This window comes from Musa acuminata, chromosome BXJ3-1 (genome assembly GCF_036884655.1).
Source record: "Musa acuminata AAA Group cultivar baxijiao chromosome BXJ3-1, Cavendish_Baxijiao_AAA, whole genome shotgun sequence".
NCBI lineage: Eukaryota > Viridiplantae > Streptophyta > Magnoliopsida > Zingiberales > Musaceae > Musa > Musa acuminata.
The window spans coordinates 40,640,001-40,651,358 of NC_088349.1; the positions used below are offsets into that span (position 1 = coordinate 40,640,001).

General features: G+C 33.7%; 1 long non-coding RNA gene and 2 other non-coding genes across 3 annotated transcripts in view; all 3 read right to left on the reverse strand.

The window, feature by feature from the left end:
* Window positions 1–8,805, reverse strand: part of LOC135629602 (uncharacterized) — a 10,094-nt gene extending 1,289 nt beyond the window's left edge. The window contains exon 1 of the long non-coding RNA XR_010493295.1: window positions 8,399–8,805. This is a non-coding gene — a long non-coding RNA (uncharacterized LOC135629602). The remainder of the gene's footprint in view (window positions 1–8,398) is intronic.
* On the reverse strand, window positions 7,554–7,637 carry LOC135630091 (small nucleolar RNA Z159/U59). Its single transcript, XR_010493616.1, has one exon. It is a non-coding gene; the product is annotated as a small nucleolar RNA Z159/U59 (small nucleolar RNA).
* LOC135630089 (small nucleolar RNA Z159/U59) lies at window positions 8,406–8,494 on the reverse strand. Its single transcript, XR_010493614.1, has one exon. It is a non-coding gene; the product is annotated as a small nucleolar RNA Z159/U59 (small nucleolar RNA).
* Window positions 8,806–11,358: the final 2,553 nt, after the last annotated feature.

The following is an 11,358-nucleotide window of genomic DNA, read 5'->3' on the forward strand; positions in this document are numbered from 1 at the left end:
GAAGAAGAGTCCGGTGTGCTAGTCATAGGTGTCTTACACGCTAATCACATGAGTGATGACACGTGTAACATAATACGTATTTTTTTTTGCTTATTATTTATTTGACATTTTTCTCACTTTATATTGTCTATTGCATGTATTGTGATTTCTATGGATCTGTGCAACGAAAATCAAATCGTGATGAAATCATAATAATGAGACTAAGTCACCTTTAAACACAGACCCTAAATAATCCCGATCGTTGATCACTCGAGAGAGACATTAAGATGACTGGATAGACTAGTGTGTTGTATACCCGTCTAAGACGACTGGTCTCATAGCTGCTCGTGTGGGGACACTAGAGATACCGCGCAAGTGCTTATTGGAGAATGAGTTCATTGATTGATCTGCTCATGGAATGTTGGATGGTTAATGATACCTCATTGTCATACAGCAATTCCGTCCTCCTAGTGATGTATCTGGTCCTTAAACTTGAGACACCAAAGATGTCCTGTATGAGTACTCCACTCTTTGATACCAGACTTATAGACTTAGAAGTTTCAGATCTAGCACAACTAGTTATCAAGAATGATAGTCAACCTTTCGAGGGTTATTAATTGTCGATAGAGGATCATCTACTCTCGGTATCATCATAGGAATATCTCATGTATTCTTGCTCATGCAAATCCTTAACTAGGGTTATTCAGATTAAGAGAGAAATGTTGAATCCCGGATTCTGATAATGAAATCAATTGATGAGTTTATATTCTAATCTATGTTTGAAAAAAGTGATGCAAGACTATCTTTTATCATGAAAAGACAAATTGATTGAAGTAGGAAAATCAAACATTGGGCTAGAGTCGGAGATTGGGCATCGGGCCAAAAGAATTGGACATTACGCCAAGATCGAATGTTGTGGGAGTTAACATGTCGATAGATCGGGCAATACACCGAAGGAAAGCATGATGCGTTGAGAGTTTAGATGAACCAATGACATATCGAACAACATAAGATTTATGTCTTGATCGTCGTAGTTTAGATCTTAATTGAGTTAGTTTTGGGTGTAACCATGCTAACTCAATTGAGGCCCCCATTGAGCCTAAATTGGGGCTGATTTAAGCCTATTGGGAGGCCTATTCAATGATCCACAGTTGGGTTAGGCGGTAGCATCGCCAGACTAGGCAGTGGAACTGCCTATAAGTTAGAACATACGAAGTATACGTTTTCCGGAAGACCCAATAGTGGTACCACCAATGTCAATCTGTGGTACTGCCCAGACTAGCGATGGTACCACCCAGATTGGTGGTAGTACCACTAGAACACGGTCTTCTATGTTGTCAAGCGGTAGTATCATCCAGACTGGACGATGGTACAGCCAGTGCTCAATGCTATAGGTGGTGGTACCTCCCAGCATTGGCGGTAGTACCGCCAAAACCCCAAAAACTCGAGGATGAGACTTTTTTGCTTCATTTTTGAAGCTATTTGGTGCCTATAAATACCTCGCTCATTCTTACTTGAGATAGTAAGAAAAGTGAACGAAAATACTTATGATTCTAAGTTGTAAACTCTTGAAAAGTGTTGAGTGTTCCCCTCATCCTCTTTAAAGTTTAAAAGCTCATTCTAAGGGAGGTATGAGACTTGTAAAGATTCTCTCCTAAACTTGTGAAAAGGAGAAAGAGTCGTAACAAAGGTGGTTAATCTTTAACCTGTGAAAAGGAGAAAGAGTCGTAAAAAAGGTGGTTGATCTTTGCCCATTAAAAGAAGATCGTTAGTGAAAGTCAATGGCCTCGACGGAGGAGGAATCGAGAGTGGAGGTTGTGACGATCGAACCATTATAAATTCAATATGTATTTCCTTTTATACTCTTCATTGCTATTACTTTCTGATTTAGTTGCTCACTACTTAGTGACTTTACGATCCTAACAGTTGGTATTAGAGGCAAGTTCTTTCGGTTGATTTAACACCCAAAAGAGATTAAATGACTTACCGACAATCAAGAGGGTCACTCTATCACTCATTCTCCTATATTCAATGAGACGGACTATATGCATTGGAAAACATGAATGAGGATTTTTTTTAATTTTTATGGACTTTGATTTATGAAATATTATCAAATTTAATTTTCAAAAATCCTTTAGACTAATGAATGAATGAAATGATCTAAAAAAAATATTTTCTTTAAATACTAAAGCTATAAATACTTTATTTTGTGCTTAAGACAAAAATAACTTTAATTGTATTTCTATATATGAAACTGCACATGATATTTAGCACACACTCAAAGTTACACATGAAGGCAGAGGTAGAGTTAAAGAATCTAAGATTAATCTCTTGGTGCATAACTGTGAATTGTTTAGAATGAAGCCAAGCAAAATCATTGGTGACATGTATACCCGTTTTACGGATAATATCAATGGTTTAAAAGTTTTTGGTAAAAGTTATACTAATATTGAGCTTGTTAATAAAATTTTACTATCTCTTCCAAAAAATTGGGATCCAAAAGTAACTGTTATTCAAGAAGCAAAGGACTTGAACTATTTTCCTCTTGAAGAACTCGTAAGATCATTAATGACATATGAAATGACTTACAAGGCATATGATGAACATAAGAATAACCTTCCAAAGAACAGGAAGTATATAACACTTAGAACAAAAGAAGACCACTCGAGCAAAAGCTTAAGTGATGATGATAACTTGGCACTCCTCATAAGAAAATTTAAAAAATTCATCAAAAGAAACAAAACAAATCTTATAAAACAAGATGCTAAGAACAAAAATGAGCTAAAAATGGACACAATCATCTACTATGAATGTAAGAAGTCATGGCACTTCAAAAGTGAATGTCCACAACTAAAGAAGAATATGTTAGAACAAAAGAAAAAGAAAACACTCGAAGGCAAATTGAGACGAATCAAGTGCATCAAAAAACGATGAGCAAACCAAGGAAGATGAGATGATAAACTACATTTTAATGACTCTTAACGACAAGGTATGTGACTCAACCGAAACCCATTTATCTTATGATGAATTACTTAATGTTTTTCATGATTTATATGATAATTTTAAATTAGTTGGTAAGAAATATAAATTACTAAAAAATTCATCATGCTTCTCTCTCTAATAAATTTAAAAAATTAAAAAATAAGCATGATAATTGAATGTTAACCTCTTGTACTCAATGTGAAGAGTTAGACTTAGTCCAAAAGGAAAATATGATATTACAACAAATATTAGAAAATTTTAAAATTGGAAACAAATCATGAAACATTATCATTGCCAAAAAAAAAGTCATGAACATAGAAAAGAATGAATCAACTTTGTGAGTAATAACATTCAATAAAAGTCAACTATATTTGTTAAAGGACCCACATTGCATGTTTTCCCTAAAATTAAATATAATTTTTATGGTATATATAGTCATTATGCCTATAAATATTCATTTAAAAAATATAACTCGCATAAATTAGTTTGAGTTTCTAAAAGAACCATAAATAATTTAACACCAATAGTCAAGATAGGTGAGGGACCCAAAGTTAAATGGGTACCTAAAGCAAATCCTCCTTTCTTGTAGATATGTCTATAATAAAAAACTACGAGCAAGAGATGGTAACTTGATAGTGGATGTTTAAGGTACATGATCGGAGATCCAATACATTTCTCTAAACTCACTAACCAAGACGAAGAATATGTCACCTTTGGAGACAACAAAGAAGAAAAAATTATTAACAAAGAAAATATAAGTAACAAATCAAACCTCTTAATTGAAGACATTTTTATTAGTAGATGATTTAAAACATAACTTACTAAGCATTAGTCAATTATATGATAAGGGTTATAACATTAAATTTAAATCTAATGCTTACATTATAGAGATACCACACAAAAATAGATCTATGATTGCCTTAAGGACTAATAATGTGTATACTATTGATCTTGATGATTTTTGTGATGAAACTTGCTTTTCGATTTTAAATGATGATGCACGACTTTGACATACGATATTAGACCATGTAAGTATGAAATTAATTTCACAAATTATACTTGTAAAAGATATGCCTTAAATTAAATTTATCAAAAATAAAATTTAAGATATATGCCAACAAGGTAAACAAATAAAGAGTAGCTTTAAGTCTAAAAATCAAGAACCTCTAGCCTACTACAATTAAGTATTAAATATACTTGGATATACTTCTTGGCACATAAAAGTGATTACTTTAAATGTTTTTTAAGGTTTTGCAAACAAATTCAAAATGGAAAAGGTTTAATGATTTCCTCTATTCATAGTGATCATGATGGTGAATTTAAAAATCATGATTTTAAATATTTTTATGATTCAAATGGGTATGTTCATAATTTCTCTACTAAGAAATCCATAACAAAATAGAGTTGTCGAGAGAAAAAATAGGAGTTTACAAGATATGACAAGGATCAGGCTTAATGAATATAGCCTACCCAAATATTTTTGGATCGAAGCTATTAACACAACATGCTATGTCATGAACACGATTCTTATAAGACCACTACTATCTAAAACTCCTTATGAATTGTAGAACAATAAAAAACCTAATATTTTATATTTTAAAATTTTTTATTGTAAATATTTTATTTTAAATGAAAATGATGCCTTAGGAAAGTTTGATGCAAAATTCAATGGAGTTTTTCTTGGATATTCCTCTATTTCTAAAGCTTATCAAGTTTTTAATAAAAAAACATTGATTATCGAGGAATCTATCCATATTATTTTTAATAAGTTATCCAAATTTAAGAACAATGATCTTGATGATGATCTTTTAGAGTATCATCCTAAGGAGCATCAAAAGGTGTTTGAACTTATTCTTCATTTAAATTTTTTTATGCTAATGTTATCTTTTTATCTCAAATTGGACTTAAATGCATTGATGAATACTCTAAAAGAAAAATAAGGTGTGAAAGCTTATTCCTAGACCTAGTGATCATTTTGTAATTGGTACTAAATGAGTCTTTAGGAATAATAAAAATAACTTCATCAAGTAAAGGTTTAAATATAATATATCCGTTGAAGACCCTATGTTATTGAATATCCAATAAACCCTTGAATTATTGGATCTTATGGATAAGATACAATAAGAGCTAATGAAAAATTTTTAAGTAAAGATGCACTAATGAGGCTTGGTAGTTGAATGAAGATCAAATACCGAATATAGTAAAATCCTGGGTAAATTGACAAGAGTCCTTTATAAATAGGAGGAAATCATCTTTTTTTTTATGTCACCTCCTATACTTTTCTCTTCTTCTCCTCAGCTAACAACTGGACAGCAAGAAGGGTTAAGTTTTCAAGGATATATGATCTCCCTAGATAAATTATCTCCTATAGATCTAAGAATATATGATCTCCCTAAGTAAATCGTCTCCTACATATCTGTAAGTTTTCAAGGATATATGATCTTCTTAGGTAACACGTCTTTTATATACGTATAATCTTTAATTTTGTGGGTTTACGCTCACTAATCTTCGGACAACGATGAAAAACTTGTTTCTGTAAAAAATCTAAACAAATATAAACATGAAAGAAAGCTTATTGATGTATGAAAATACAAATTATTTTTGGATAACATGTCAATGCTCTCAATATGTTAAGATCATTATTGGTCTTAATCTCCTCTTCTCTTGGTCTTAATCTCCTCTTCTCTGTTTATTGTTGGAATCTTCTTCTAAGGTTTAAACGAGTAGTAAGTGTTGAAGACTTCTCATGGCAACTAAACAAAGCTTTTGAGTGGAGCTTTGATCTATTAAAACATGAGGAAGAAGGCTATGATGAAAAGAAATTCTTCCCTCTCTTCTCCACACTGCTATGAGGTTGCAAACTAGTGTCGACTAACTCCCTACTAAAGGTTTCTTTACAAGGTGCGAGGATTACTATTGCCATTATTTCACCCTCCTTGCTTGGTGGCTACCTCGAGTTCTATCATAATCCAAATCTTATTAGGTATTGAATTGAGTTGAGAGGATTACAATTTGTTGGGTTTAGATTTTGGATGACTAAAATAATGTGAGACCGTCCAGATTATAAATGGCTTTTTATACCTAAAATAATTTAGCATATGGGATGATAACATAATAAGGATATATATATATATATATATATATATATATAATAAAATATTAGTTCAATATAAGACTCCCTCTCATATAAGATTTAAAAAACCATAAATAAAATATTTTTAAGATATAAATCAAATTAGTGTTAGAAAGATGATAAAATCAAATCCATCTTCACTGATCCTTTGCATATATATATATTGGGCTACTTAAAATCAGCTATACACAAAATTAAAAGTTTTTAATGTTATTAATATCTATGTTTTGAAATTAAAATTTCCCATAAATATCACACTAATTCAATATAAGATAGATGCATTAATTATGTGACACCATGAGACGTACCACGTCACATTGAGTGGGTCAAAATCTAAGCATAAGTATGTTAGTGTCAGAAGCTGCTTTTGAGAAGTCGAAGCATCTCACCTATTGTATTCAATTTATCAGAACCATTAAACAATTAAGAAAATAAAAAATATATTCCGCCATGCAAGAAAAGTTGACTCGATGTGAAAGTAAATGTCTCATGTAATAATATACCTTCATCTAAATTTGACATATATACATAATCAAAAAGCAGAGATCAAATCAATAGGTTATGATCTCTGGATCATCACCATCAGCCTTCGTACAGTCATCATTTCCTGATAATACCCTAAAAGTAGAAACATACATAAAAAATGACCGGTCCGAGAAGTGTAAACAAGAGGTAGATCCCTCAGAACATGTATAAGAATTCAGCAGAGTGATAACTCAGGCAAGGCTGAAACTATTTAGACTGTTCAATCATTGGGAGCACTGTTTAAGAGAAAACTAATGCAGAAACAACCTTCGTGATCTAACTATCTTCCAAAAAGAGAGGAGCAGACTCTTTGACAACAAATATTACAATGGAATGGAAAGCATCCCTAAACCTACAACTGTCAGAATTGCATGTCAGAAGTTTACAAGACAGATCTCACAATTAATCTTTCTAAATCAAATGAGATACTTTCCAAAGGCAAAGATGGAAGGAAGGAATCCCCCAGAATCAAAAGATAGAGAGAATCAGATGATGTCAGGCCACTACTTTAATCATATCATCTTCACAGGGATTCAATTAAAACATAACAACAACAGTTACTCCTCAGTTCAGGTCTCCATCAATCTTCTAATCTTTCTAAATCAAATGAGATACTCTCCAAAGGCAAAGATGGAAGGAAGGAATCCACCAGAATCAAAAGATAGAGAGAATCAGATGATGTCAGGCCACTACTTTAATCATATCATCTTCACAGGGATTCAATTAAAACATAAAAACAACAGTTTTACTCCTCAGTTCAGGTCTCCATCAATCTTCTAATCTTTCTAAATCAAATGAGATACTTTCCAAAGGCAAAGATGGAAGGAAGGAATCCCCCAGAATCAAAAGATAGAGAGAATCAGATGATGTCAGGCCACTACTTTAATCATATCATCTTCACAGGGATTCAATTAAAACATAAAAACAACAGTTTTACTCCTCAGTTCAGGTCTCCATGAATCTTCCGCATTGTACATGACCTCAGAGGAAAATTATAGTTCTGATCATCCTTGGAGAAGAAAAAATTGAAACAAATGCACAATCAAATAAAAGATAATCATAATTGAACCATGTAGCTTCTGCAACGATCCAGAACCAGAAAAAGAACCATTTTGTGGATAGAATTCCAATCACCCAAGTAGTCATCACCCAACCTGACCTCAATTTAGTATTAATCTTAAGTTAACATGCTGAGACTGAGCAATCCATCATCTAAGTTGCATTAGTGCATGAAAAAGTGGAGCACAAGTTTCATGTATGTTTCTTCATGCTCCCTCGCAACTTGTGCTTCCCTCCAAACCAATAGCCTCCTCCTCCTCCATTATTTCTTAATAGAGCTTTCGTGCATCATCCTCAAATGCACGACTCCACACCATGCTAATGTGATCAGCTTGTTTTCTATCTCCTTTCCTATGGGCATTCAAATCGACACAGTCTTCTCTATTTTTATAGACAACTCAAACCAAATAAAACCAAGATTGGGTTTCATTTGGGCATTTGAGATCGAATGGTAGATTGTCGTATCTATTTACAAGGCTAAACCTAAACTTAGTTTGTGTTATCCCTAATATGGCATTCATCAGTTGACTGGATATGGAGAGACCCCATGATTGATTGAACCGGAATAGATCAAATCACATTACTACAGCAGTCGATTAAAAAACAATGAAAATATTCACTAGACACTGCAGTATGGTAAGATGATTGAAGAAAGATGGAAAACAAAAAGACAGTCATCTGCATTTAAATAGAAGTTGGTAATGCACGAAAAGAACATACAAGATTGGTCTCCTCAGTTCAGGTCTCCATGAATTTTCCGCAGCGTATTTACCCTCGGAAGAACGAAAGTTTTCAATTCTGATCATCAGAGGAGACCATATTAAACCGAATTGGTGAACGAACAAACCAACAAAACAAGAGAAAAAAATTCGAAAAGAGAATATAAAACCACGAGGACTCGATTAAAGATCTAAGAAAAATCAACAAAAACACAATCTTTTCGTGATTGACGAAAGATAACAAGTGAATTCAAGGAGCGGAGGGCGGTGGAGTTGCATCGCATACGACGCTTTCGCCAATTCCGCCGCTGATCTGCAAGGCGAGTGCGGCTCTTCGGTGAAACAACGGTATTTATAGACGCGGAAGAGCGATGCCCTAATTTCGTCAATGAGCGGCGGGTGGGTTTGCCAAAGATAGTGTTTTTAGACGGGGCCACGAGATGTCCCCAAACCTATATTTATGTGATTATTATTTATTTATTTATTATTATTATTGTTATTATTATTATGTTACCAAACCTATATTTAATCGAGTGTGTTTTGACGGAGCACTGTTTATAGAATAAAGAAATTAAAATGCTTCAATTTATAATTAAAATTGAGGAGACAGATATATGAAAATTCTAAAGGGACATCATATTGTAAATGATAATAGTCACCAAAGAAACGTAAAATGATAAAAGAAAAGGCATATGATCCATGTGAAATTAGATAATTTGTTTGATTATGAAAAGCGATTTAAGTTTTTCCTCTATCTCTTCTTATTTAAACCTTCAATAAAAACTATTTCTAATTGTTCCAATGTACAGCCATTGTACAGTGACTTTGGATCCTTGAAGATGTTTCTTAACTGTTTTGCTTTCCGATCCGTACAACATAGTTGACTTCATAATTTTCATTTTAATTACCTTAATTTATTTATATGAATTATATCTTTTTACAAATCTTGGGTTCCATTTAAATAACTGATTAAAAATATCTAAAATTTTTATATGTGAGAACTTCATGTCCATCCACTTTTAATTATATTATCGACCTTTTACTTAAAATTATGTTATGCATATTCAATCTTAGTTTCACTTATTCTAAAACATAAAAAATTTTAAATTTCAAGCTATTGTTATTATACTCATGTTAATTTATCTTGCGGTAATATGAAGTGTTCTCGAAGGATTGTTGGTTTGAATAATCATGTGATGCATAGTATTCGTTGAGATTTTTGGACTCGAGTGAATATGGTGGGTTCAATAGTCTCATGTGAGAAATATGTGAAAGAAAGAAAAAAGAAAGAGGTCTACGACCTATAGAGTAACCATCGGAAGAGAAGGTATAGATATGCTAGAGAAGGACTTTTCGTCGGTAAAGAAGAGGTGCAACCGCTGGTGCAAATCAGACAATGAGGAGAAGAAGAGTGTGTCGTAGCACTCGTACTTAATGAAGTACAACACCGAGACTTTTGAGAAATTCAGAGAGTATATGAATGAAGTAGAGAACCAGACTAGAAAGAGTATTAAGACTCTTCGATCAGATCGAAGAGGTGAGTACTTAAGTATAGAGTTTACTTAGTTCCTCAAGGACCATGGGATATTATCCCAATAGACACCTCCTTATACGCCTCAGCTCAATGGTGTGTCTGAAAGGAGAAATCGTATGACATAGAGACCGCAGCTTACATTCTGAATAAAGATCTAACTAAGTCGGTAGTATCTTCACCATATGATATATGAAAAGGGAATAAGTCCGATCTTAAGGTTGTTAAGATTTTAGATTGCCCTGCCCACGTTAAAAGATACAACCTCGATAAATTGGAATCGAGGATAGAGCGGTGCAAGTTCATGGGATACCCCAAGGAAACTTATAGATATTATTTCTATCATCTCGAGGACCAAAAGGTCTTTGTAGCCAAGAGAGCAGTGTTCCTTGAGAAGGAACATATTATTGACGGAGACAATGGGAGCATGATAGAGTTGAATAAGGTTGGAGAACCTAGCTTAAGCACCACTCTACAGCCCGAGTCTATTCAAGTATCTAATACACAAGTTCCAACTTTACGTAGATCCGACAGAGTGTCCCATCCTCCTGAGAGATATGTGGGACATATTAGAGGAGAGGATGTTGAGGATATTGATCCCGAGACCTACGATGAGGCTATTATTAGTATAGACTCCGGGATGTGGCAAGAAACAATGAATTCTGAGATTGATTTTATATACTCCAATAATGTTTGGAACCTAGTTGATGCACCCAAAGATATTGTACCCATCGATTGCAAGTGGATCTTTAAGAAAAAGATCAGAGTATATAGAAAGGTAGAGATATATAAAGCAAGGCTAGTGGCTAAGGGGTATCGTCAAAGGCAAGGTGTTCACTATGACGAAACCTTCTCACCCGTAGTAATGCTAAAATCCATCCGAATTCTATTGGCTATTGCAACACACTATGATTATGAGATCTGGCAGATTGATGTGAAAACTACATTCCTCAAAGGGAACCTTGAGGAGGAAGTGTATATGTTACAACCTGAGGTATTCATGTTCAAGGACTGCCCAGATAAGGTGTGCAGGTTGCTTAGATATATTTATAGACTAAAGCAAGCTTCCCGAAGTTGGAACATAAGAATTGATGAAGCAATCGGATCTTATAACTTCGTTAAGAACGAAAATGAGCCTTGTGTATACAGGAAGGTAAGTAGGAGCACTATCACCTTTTTGTTGTTATTTATGGATGACATCTTGATCATTGGGAATGATGTAGGAATGCCATACATAGTAAATGCTTAGTTATCTAGACACTTCTCTATGAAGGATTTAGGGGAAGCATCCTATATCTTGGGGATTCGGATCTATAAAGATAGATCCAAAAAGATGCTTGGCTTGTCCCAGTCCAGGTATATAGAAACCATTGTCAAAAGGTTTGGCATGGAAAATTCCAAGAGAGGTCTCATACCGATGAGACATGGGA